Below are 10,139 nucleotides of genomic sequence, written 5' to 3' on the forward strand. Positions count from 1 at the left end.
GTTAGGTTTACCTAGCTTTAGAGACTAGGTGTCATCACGACTCCTTCGAAAGAATTTTGGGTCGTGACAGATTGGGAACAACACGTGCAGGAAGTGATCAGGAGAGCAAAGGGGAAATCACGAGAAGCCCAACTCTTCAAGATGCTATACACAAAGGCAGTACATTGTATATGGATTGAGAGAAATAAGAGAATATTTGAGAAGGCAAGTGTAGGATGGGATTGAATAGCAAAGGAGATTGCATGTGTATGTTGTTTACGAGCTCCTCCTAAAATAGCTGAGATAGTACATAGATATAGATTCTAGAGGAAGCCTAGGAAGAGATCTGAGATTCAGTTGTAAATATGATAGCTAGCTAAGTTAGCTAGCTACGGCTCTTATACAGTTATTACTCGTAATTAATACAAAAAGTTAATTACCAAAATAAAAAAATAACATATAATTTTTTTAAACCGTTATAATAGATAAAAGTAAAAAATAAAATATAAATAATTGACATAATTCCGAGAAACAAATTAAAAAAAACTAAATATAACTTAAATTTTTATATAGTTAATCTAAATGGAAATTTAAAGTCACACTTCCATATAAATGAAATAATTATATAAAATTTCATAGTAGAGGGAATAATTTAGAAAGAGGGGGTATAAAGATAGTGTGGGTAAATTAATACTTTTAATTAATTTAAAAATAAATCTATATCTCTTGCTCAATTAGCATTTGAGTTTTGAGAATCAAGATGTGTGATGTATGTGGTTTGAAGTCGAATACTTTTAAAATAATTCTCAGAAAGAGAATGGTCACATAAATGCAGTTCGATTCGATCAATTTTAAAGCAACTCTGATAATGTTGGAAGGGAGTTAATCAATTATAAAATTACATGAGAATAAAGAAACTGATGACATACATTTCCATGGGATAATGTTTTAAACTATGAATCGACTCGGACATCGGCTGAACAAATGTCAATTGTGTTGCCTTATGGTAAAATTAATTATCCAATATTTTATAATTTATTTTATATCTCAATTGTTTGGAAGCAATACATACATTTATTTTTATTTTTTTATTTTTCTATTAGTGCTAGCAGTTGCTATGCTAAAATATATAAGAAGGGAGGATAGATTCTTCTCTATGGCTCAGGTATGGACTATGATTTTTTAGCCCGTTGTTGATATTTATGTCCTCTCAAATTGTATGAGCCAATTGACCGAGCAACCAATGGGGTCGATATATATATGTGTCAATTAGAATGAAATAGATTCGGATAAGGTAAACATATAGATGAATAGAATTGTACTATCCGGGATTGCTATTTACACAAAATAAAGTGAATTGCAAAAATCATAAGGTAAGATTCATTTAATTAAGCATTACATGTAAGAACTCATCTTCTTTTAATACATGTGCATGGTAGAAGAAAAATATTTAAAGTAGCTTAACATTTATTTTATTATAATATATTAATCTTAACTATATCCCAAAGGCATCATTTAAATTGTTAAAAACAAAGTGACTTTAATTGTGTGGTTAAAATTGAGGTAACATTAAAATTATTGAGCAAATTAGGATTTCACTGTTTTATAAGTTGGTAACTCCCAAAAGTTAGAATATATTGGTTGTTAATAAATTATCATGTATGTATATATTAATTTGTCATTGTGTAATTTTAGGTTGGTAGAAGTTCATGTTGATGTGAGACGTTATTATGTTGAGATAATAATATAATATATTTTGTAATTAAAATTAAAATATTACTAAATATATTTTATTAGTTATTACTCTATATAGTATGACTTCACTCAGTTTCAATATAGATGGGGTAGTTTGACTTGGCAAAGAGTTTAAGAACGAAAAAGAAGACTTTTAAAATTTATAGTCCTAAAAGTTTTGTGGGGCCATAATATTTGTATGAGTGTAAGAACTTTTCATTATAGGTAAAATAGATAAAATAAAAAATTTAAAATTAAATTATTTCCAAATACAAAAATGCGTCATTCTTTTGAAACAGACTAAGAAGAAAAATATTATATGTAAATTGAAAGGGAAGGAGTATTTATTTTTTAATCATATTGTATTTTTATTTGTTTGTATCACCGACTATATATGGGGTTATAATATTTAGTTTATGTCAATAGTTATTCATATAATTTGTTCTTTTTAATTTTTAGAATTTAGTAGGATCATAATATTATTCGCAGTGTGGGTACTAATACTAGTGAACAAAAAAGGGAAGGAGTCATGACCAAATAAACAAAGAGAGAAAAAAAGGATAAGAAAAGATAAAAAGAAAAACTGAAACTTTTAATTGGATTCCGTCAAAGAGGATATCCATTTCTTGATTTCTATTTTTTTTTCTCTTCTTTTTCTAATTGTACTTTTCTTTTATATTTTTGAAAATAAAAAAAACGTTCGCACAACAAAACTTAACTAGAAAAATTAAGGCTAACATCTACATCCTCCAAATGATACATTACCGGTTCTTTTCTATGTTTTATATTAGTATTGAATTTCTTCTATTTTATTACTCAAATGCTGATTTCTTCTTTTATAGATTATTTTTGTCAAAAACTTTTATGTATGATTTTAAGATTCATGAAGATATATGGTAGTGTAATGAAAAGGTGATTGATTAGTAAAGATCAATTTCATTCTAGAAAAATTATAACACTAATCATTAAGTCATATTTTGGTTCGTTAATGAACGCAAAGCACATATAAATTCTTATGAATACATTTAAACAAGAAGGGAGCGAACAACTACCCAAAAAAATATTTATTAAGAGTGATATCTATTGATGAATGTCATTTATTCTAAGGCCACAAAGGAATATACTAATATACAAGGCCTGGTGCGAGAGAGTTAGAGCCATTATTTTCTTAACAAACTTACAAGCTTGATTAGTTGACAACATCCTTTGGCGCCAGATTTGTAGAGAAGATGTACTTCAAAGATTATTTAGCGTATATTGGTATTTAAAGCTTCATTATCTTGTATATATATAGCCTTGATCTATAGAGCGGTGACGTGCTACCTCTCCTAGACGAAGGAATGTACTTGTCTTTTCTCCCTTTTCTGTAATACCTTTTAACCTTATTTTCTCTGTATTTTTTGTTGGGTTTTTTAAGATTATTTTAGCTTAAAAGAGGGTGAATGAGAAATAGAGGGTAAATGAAATATTTGAGTTTCCCTCCTTGACAAAGGGACGTTGTCCCATATTGGAAGAAGAAAAGACTTTTGATGGGTATATATACAATTGCTCTTCTTCTAACTCTTAAAGAGTTAAGAAGAAGGCAAGCCTCGTGCCGCCGTCGTCGTCGCTCGACTCGGCTTCGGCTTCAAATTTGGTCAAATGATTGATTGATTAATTTTTTGGACCAAATTTATTTGTTAATAGTAAATATTAACGTATTATTATTAAATATCCGTTTTTGTAATGAAAAATTAATATTAAATCCAAATTAAGTTTCCTCCACGTCCGTTTTCCGTTTTTGTAACGGAAAATTAAGTTTCCTCCACGTTTTGAATTCCCGTTTTATTTTGCGTAAATAGCCATTTACGTTATGGCCGTTTTACGTAAACAATCATGATAGCCCTTCTGAAGAGTTGCACCTCTTCGTTTAACCTCAACACGTTGGCTATAAATAGCACACTATTCTCTCAGATTTTCCATATGAAATTCTGAATTCTCCTCCTTTCTTCTGCATTGTTTTAACTACAAAGAAAGCAACAGTAAGTGTGATTTGCTACCGATCATTGTGTTCGCTGAAACACTGGGGTTTGAAGTACCGCTACACCAGTGTATAATTCGTTCTATCCCGGAAGAAAATTATCCACAACCTTGGGTACTAGGAGGGGATTAAGTTCCTTAAGAAAATACTGTAAATTCAGTGGACTCGGATTAAATTCTATTTCTTTTACATTTCTGTTTATACGTTATTTCCTTTTCTTTAGACAGTTGAAAGGAATTCAAATACTTTAGATTTAATTCACACAGATATTTGCGACATGAAGTCAATACCATCTCGCGGTGGAAAGAAGTATTTCATAACTTTTATTGACGACAGTACTCGATATTGCTATGTTTACTTACTTAATAGTAAAGATGAATCAATAGACGCATTCAAGCAATACAAAAATAAAGTTGAAACGCATCTTAACAAGAAAATCAAAATGATAAGAAGTGATAGGGGTGGTGAATATGAATCTTCTTTTGACGAAATATGTTTAGAATATGGAATTATTCATCAAACAACGGCCCCTTACACGTCTCAATCCAATAGGATTGTGGAAAGAAAGAATCGTTCATTAAAGGAAATGATGAACGCATTGCTGATAAGTTCTGGTTTGCCACAGAACTTGTGGTGGAAAGCCATTATTACGGCTAACCGGATACTAAATCGAGTACCCCATAGCAAAACACAATCCATTCCATATGAAAATTGGAAAGGAAGGAAGCCCAACTTGAATTATTTTAAAGTATGGCGGTGTTTGGCAAAAGTGCAAGTTCCTAAACCCAAAAGGGTAAAAATAGGACCGAAAATCGTTGATTGTGTTTTCATAGGATATGTGATCAATAGTAAATCATATCGATTTCTGGTTTATAAATTAGAAAATCCCAACATTCATAATAATACGGTTATAGAATCAGATAATGTTGAGTTCTTTAAAAATATATATATCCATATAAAAAGGAATGTGAGTCGATTGGTGTCCCGACCTAAAACTTAATCTGTCGTGATGGCGCTTATCGTGGAACTAGGCAACCTGACTCATTTCCAAATAAACCGATATTTTTATTTCAAAGATAATTTCAATACTATTTAATATAAAACCTTCATTTAAGGAGTTCAAATCAAAGAAAACAGAAGTGCGGAAAAGAAAAGCCCGACATCGGGGTGTCACTAATCATGAGCATCTACTACAATTTACCTAACAATATCAAGGCTAACTCAGCCTTGAAAATAGCTAAATACAACTAGAGGAAGATAAGAGGGAGAAGAGCAGGGGCTGCGATCGCCAAACAGCTACCTTGCTATCTCCAAGAAAATATGCAACCAGAACAATCAATAACCGCTACCGTATCCAGCTACACCTGAATCTCCACACAAGGTGCAGAGAGTAACGTGAGTACGCCAACTCAGTAAGTAACAACAATAAATAAAGACTGAGCAGTATTGACGAGCAATAAAGCATATAACGTTCATATCAAGAGATCTCAGTAAAATACCACATGCTTTAAAAATCAGGATTTGAATCAAAACATCTCGTTTAAACCTAGTTCCAGTAAAAGTCATTTAAAGATATTTTTCAACAGTTTTCAGACAGAGAAAAAATGCAAAGGTGAGCAAAAATGATGAAATCATAAACAGCCCCTCGGGCAAAACATCACTCATAAACAGCCCCTCGGGCAAACCTCACAGTCACTCGTGCCACTCGGGCATACCTCACAATTACTCTTGTCACTCGGGCATACCTCACAATCACTCATGCCTCCCAGTCACTCAGTACTCGGCACTCGCACTCAGTAGGTACTTGCGCTCACTGGGGGTGTGTACAGACTCCGTAGGGGATCCTTCAGCCCAAGTGCTATAATCTGCATGGATAAATCATGTACTGCACGGACAACTCACGTGCCATAATAATAAAGTATGCTGCAGGCGGGCAGCCCCGATCCACACTCATCCTCAAAAATCAGGCCCTCGGTCTCACTCAGTCATAAACCTCTCAAGCCACTTGGGCATATCAGTAAAACAGGGCATTCTGCCCAAAATATTTATATGCATCAAAATAGAGTCATAAAACTGAGTTATGCGGTAAACAAGTACAAACATGACTGAGTATAGATTTTCAATCGAAAACAATGAGAGGATGGTAAGAAACAGCCCCTAAGGGTCCAAACAGCATTGGCGTAAGGCCCAAACATAGCATTCAACCAAATTTACAGAAATTCTTTCGAAAACATATAAGTATCATATGGTTTCAAGAAAGTATGCAACTTTACAGTTGCTACGGGATGGACCAAGTCACAAATCCCCAACAGTGCACATCCACACGCCCGTCACCTATCATATGCGTCACTAAAAATAGTAGAACGATACAAAATCCGTGGTTTCATACCCTCAGAACTAGATTTACAATCGTTACTTACCTCAAACCGGTCAAATCTCTACCCCGCAATGCTCTTCTGCCTAGACTGGGACGTGCGAAGCCGCTCCTGAATCGATTCACCTTATCTAATGCGTCCTGGACCAAGTCTGTACCTAAGAGCCTAGCCTCACCCGGCTCAAACTATCCAACTGGAGATCTACACCTCCTCCCATATAAAGCCACGTACGGAGCCATCTGAATACTTGACTGATAATTGTTGTTATATGCAAACTCCGCGAGTGGCAAAAATTGGTCCCATGAACCCTCAAAGTCAATGACACAAGCACGCAACATGTCCTCCAATATCTAAATAGTGTGTTCATACTGCCAGTCCGTATGAGGGTGAAAAGTTATGCTCAACTCAACCTGAGTACCCAACTCTCGCTGCAGGCCCTCCAAAACTGCGATGTGAACTGAGTACCCCTATCTAAAATGATGGAAACTGGGACACCATGCAGGCGAACGATCTCTCTGATGTAAATCTCAGCCAGCCGCTCTGAAGAATAAGAGTGTTTCCAACCATCTCCGCTAATGCAAATGTGTAATTCGTGCTATCCTAGGAGGAAATAATCCAAAACCTAGGGTACTAGGAGGGGATTAAGTTCTTTAAGGAAACACTGTGAATTCAGTGGGCTCAGATTAAATTCTATTTCTTTTACATTTCTGTTTATATGTTATATTCCTTTTCTAGAATTATTTTACAAATACAGTATACTAACGTTTTTTCAATTGGAAGATTAATTTCACGACCCGAAATTATCACCTTCGGGACCATGATGGCGCCTAACATTTCACTTGCTAGGCAAACCAATGTTAGAATATAACTAGTCATTTAAACAAAATTTTAAATTAATTAATAACAAGGAAACAAATACGGAAATAAAGTCTGAAATACAGTAAATAATTTATAAAAATCGCGATATCTAAATACCATCCCAGAACTGGAATCACAAGTGCACGAGATTCTAGAATAATACAAATAAAGGTCTGAATAAAATTCGAGCTGCTTGAAATATAATACACAGCTGAGATAAGATAGAAGGGGATTTCAGAACTATGGACGTTGTGCAGTTATACCTCAAGACTCCTCTAGGTAGTTGAATCCGAGTAAGTCTGTGGTACGCTACTAGGACCAACTACAAAATCTGCACAATAAGTGCAGAGTGTAGTATCAGTACAACCGACCATATGTACTAGTAAGTGCCGAGCCTAACCTCGATGAAGTAGTGACGAGGCTATGACAAGACACATACGTAAACCACCTGTACAAGTATATACAAATACAAAGTAACAATAATACAATAAATAACAATTTATAAATTGGGAGGGGACATGCAAAGGGGAATGATATAATAATTTCAGCAGGAGAAGTATCACTTAGCAGCCATTTAATTTATCAACAATAAATTGAGCAATTGATAATATGAAAAGGGCACGGCACCACTCTTCGTACTTTTACTCTCATTTGGCATGGCATCACCCTTCGTGCTTTTACTCTTTCTGAAAATGACACGGCATCACCCTTCGTGCTTTTGCACTCATAAATGGCACGGCAACATCCTTCGTGCTTTTATACTCACAAATGGCACGGCAACACCCTTCGTGCTTTTATACTCTTCCTTACCATGACAATGATATTATAAATAATAAAAATGGCACGACATCACCCTTCATACTTTTACACTCTTCCTTACCATGAAAATAATAATATAAATTTGGAAGTGTATTTAAATGCGGGGATATGAACTTATCAATTAATTCACTACCAGAATACCGACTTCACCTTCCAAAATATTCAACAATAATTAAATGAATAATAATTTCATGAATAATGATCAAATAATCAATAATCAACTTAAACCAGAATGTCTTAATTAAATAGGCAATTATTCATAATAAACAAATTCTGCTCGCATGCTTTGACTCAACCACAACGCATAAGTACTCGTCACCTCACAAATACGTTGTACCCGCACATTAAATCAATATAAATCGTAGGAATTAATTCCATATGAATTTACTAATTTTCAGGATTAAAATCCGAAATACATCTAAAAATCGATAGTGGGGCCCACATCTCGAATCCTTGAAAAACTCATGAAATCCGAACACCCGTTCCAATAAGAGTTCAACCATATAAAAAATATCAAATTCCGACATCGGATTGGCTTTCAAATCATCATTTTACATTTTTGGAAGATTTTATAAAAATCTGATTTTTCTTCAATAAATTCATGGATTCGTGATATAAATGAGTATGGAATCATGAAATATAATCAATATAGGATAAGGAACACTTACCCCAATATTTTCCCGTAAAAATTGCCCAAAAGTTGTCTTACCGGAGCTCAAAATCGAAAATGGTAGAAAATGGGACGAAATCCCATTTCCAAAACTTAAGTTATGTTTGCCCAGATTTTTACTCATCGCGATCACGGGAATGGCTTCGCGATCGCGAAGCACAATTTGCACAGGATGCCAATTTGCACTACGTGATCGCGGGAATGCTCTCGCGAACGCGCAGCACAACTTCTCAGCCTTCCGCGATCGCGGACCACACTGTGCGATCGCGTAGCACAAAATTTGTGCTTCAGCTTCTGCCTCACTCCTTCTTCGTGAACGCGATCCATTCTACGTGTTCACGGTGCACTGGGAACTAACCTTCTACGATCGTGTGCCTATCTTCGCGAACGTGAAGGGTAAAACTCACGGCTCAAAATTTCCTCTTCGCGATCGTGAAGCACCATGCACCAGATGATAGCAGAAGCTCAAAAAACCAGATTTGTTTTCCAAAGTTCAAATACTCCGTAGGCTATCTGAAACTCACCCGAGCCCTCAGGGCTCTAAACCGTACATGCACACAAGTCCAAAAATATCATATGAACTTGCTCGCGTGATTAAAACAATAATTTAACACCTAGAATTATGAATCGGACACCAAATCAAATAAAATTTTCAAGAAAACTTTAAAACTTCTATTTTCACAACTGAACGTTCGAATCATGTCAAATCAACTCCGTTTCCCACCAAATTCGACAGACAAGTCATAAATGACATAGCAGAGCTATTCCAATTTCCAGAATCAGATTCTGGCCCTGATATCAAAAAGTCAAATCCGTGATAAAATTTTGGAAATCTTTAGTCTTTAAATTTCTAGTTTCCATTAAATGGCCATAACTTGAGCTAGGGACCTCCAAATTAAATTTCGGGAATACGCCCAAGTCCCAAATAACGATACGGACCTACTGGAACTGTCAAAAAAATGATCCGAGTCAGTTTGTTCAAAATGTTCACCAAAGTCAACTCAGTTGAGTTTTAAGGCTCTATTTTCACATTTTAATTCATTGTTTACATAAAAACTTTTCGAAAAATTATACGGACTGTGCAAGCAAGTCGAGGAATGATAAATAGTATTTTTCGAGGTCTTAGAATACAGAATTTATTATTAAATTTAAAGATGACCTTTTGGGTCATCACATTCTCCACCTCTAAAACAAACGTTCGTCCTCGAACGGAATTAGAAAAGTAACTAAGCTGGTAAAAATGTGTGGATATTTACTCCGCATGTCAGACTCGGACTCCCAGGTAGTTGTCTCAATCGATTGACCTCTCCTTTGTACCCGAACCAAAGGATAATGCTTAGACCTCAATTGTCGGACCTGTCGGGCCAGAATAGCCACCGGCTCCTCTTCAAAAGTCAAATCTTTGTCCAATTGGACTGAGCTGAAATCTAACACATGGGACGGATCATCTTGATATTTTCGGAGCATAGACACATGGAACACCGAATGAACCGCTAATAAACTAGGTGGTAATGCAAGCCTGTAGGCTACTACGCCCACCCTTTCAAGAATTTCGAAGGTTCCTATATACCTAGGGCTCAACCTGCCCTTCTTTCCGAACCTCATTACACCTTTCATAGGTGAAACCCGAAGCAATACTCTTTCTCCAACCATGAATGCAATATCACGAACTTTACGGTCGGGA

The sequence above is a fragment of the Nicotiana tomentosiformis genome, chromosome 2 (assembly GCF_000390325.3).
Source record: "Nicotiana tomentosiformis chromosome 2, ASM39032v3, whole genome shotgun sequence".
Taxonomy (NCBI): domain Eukaryota; kingdom Viridiplantae; phylum Streptophyta; class Magnoliopsida; order Solanales; family Solanaceae; genus Nicotiana; species Nicotiana tomentosiformis.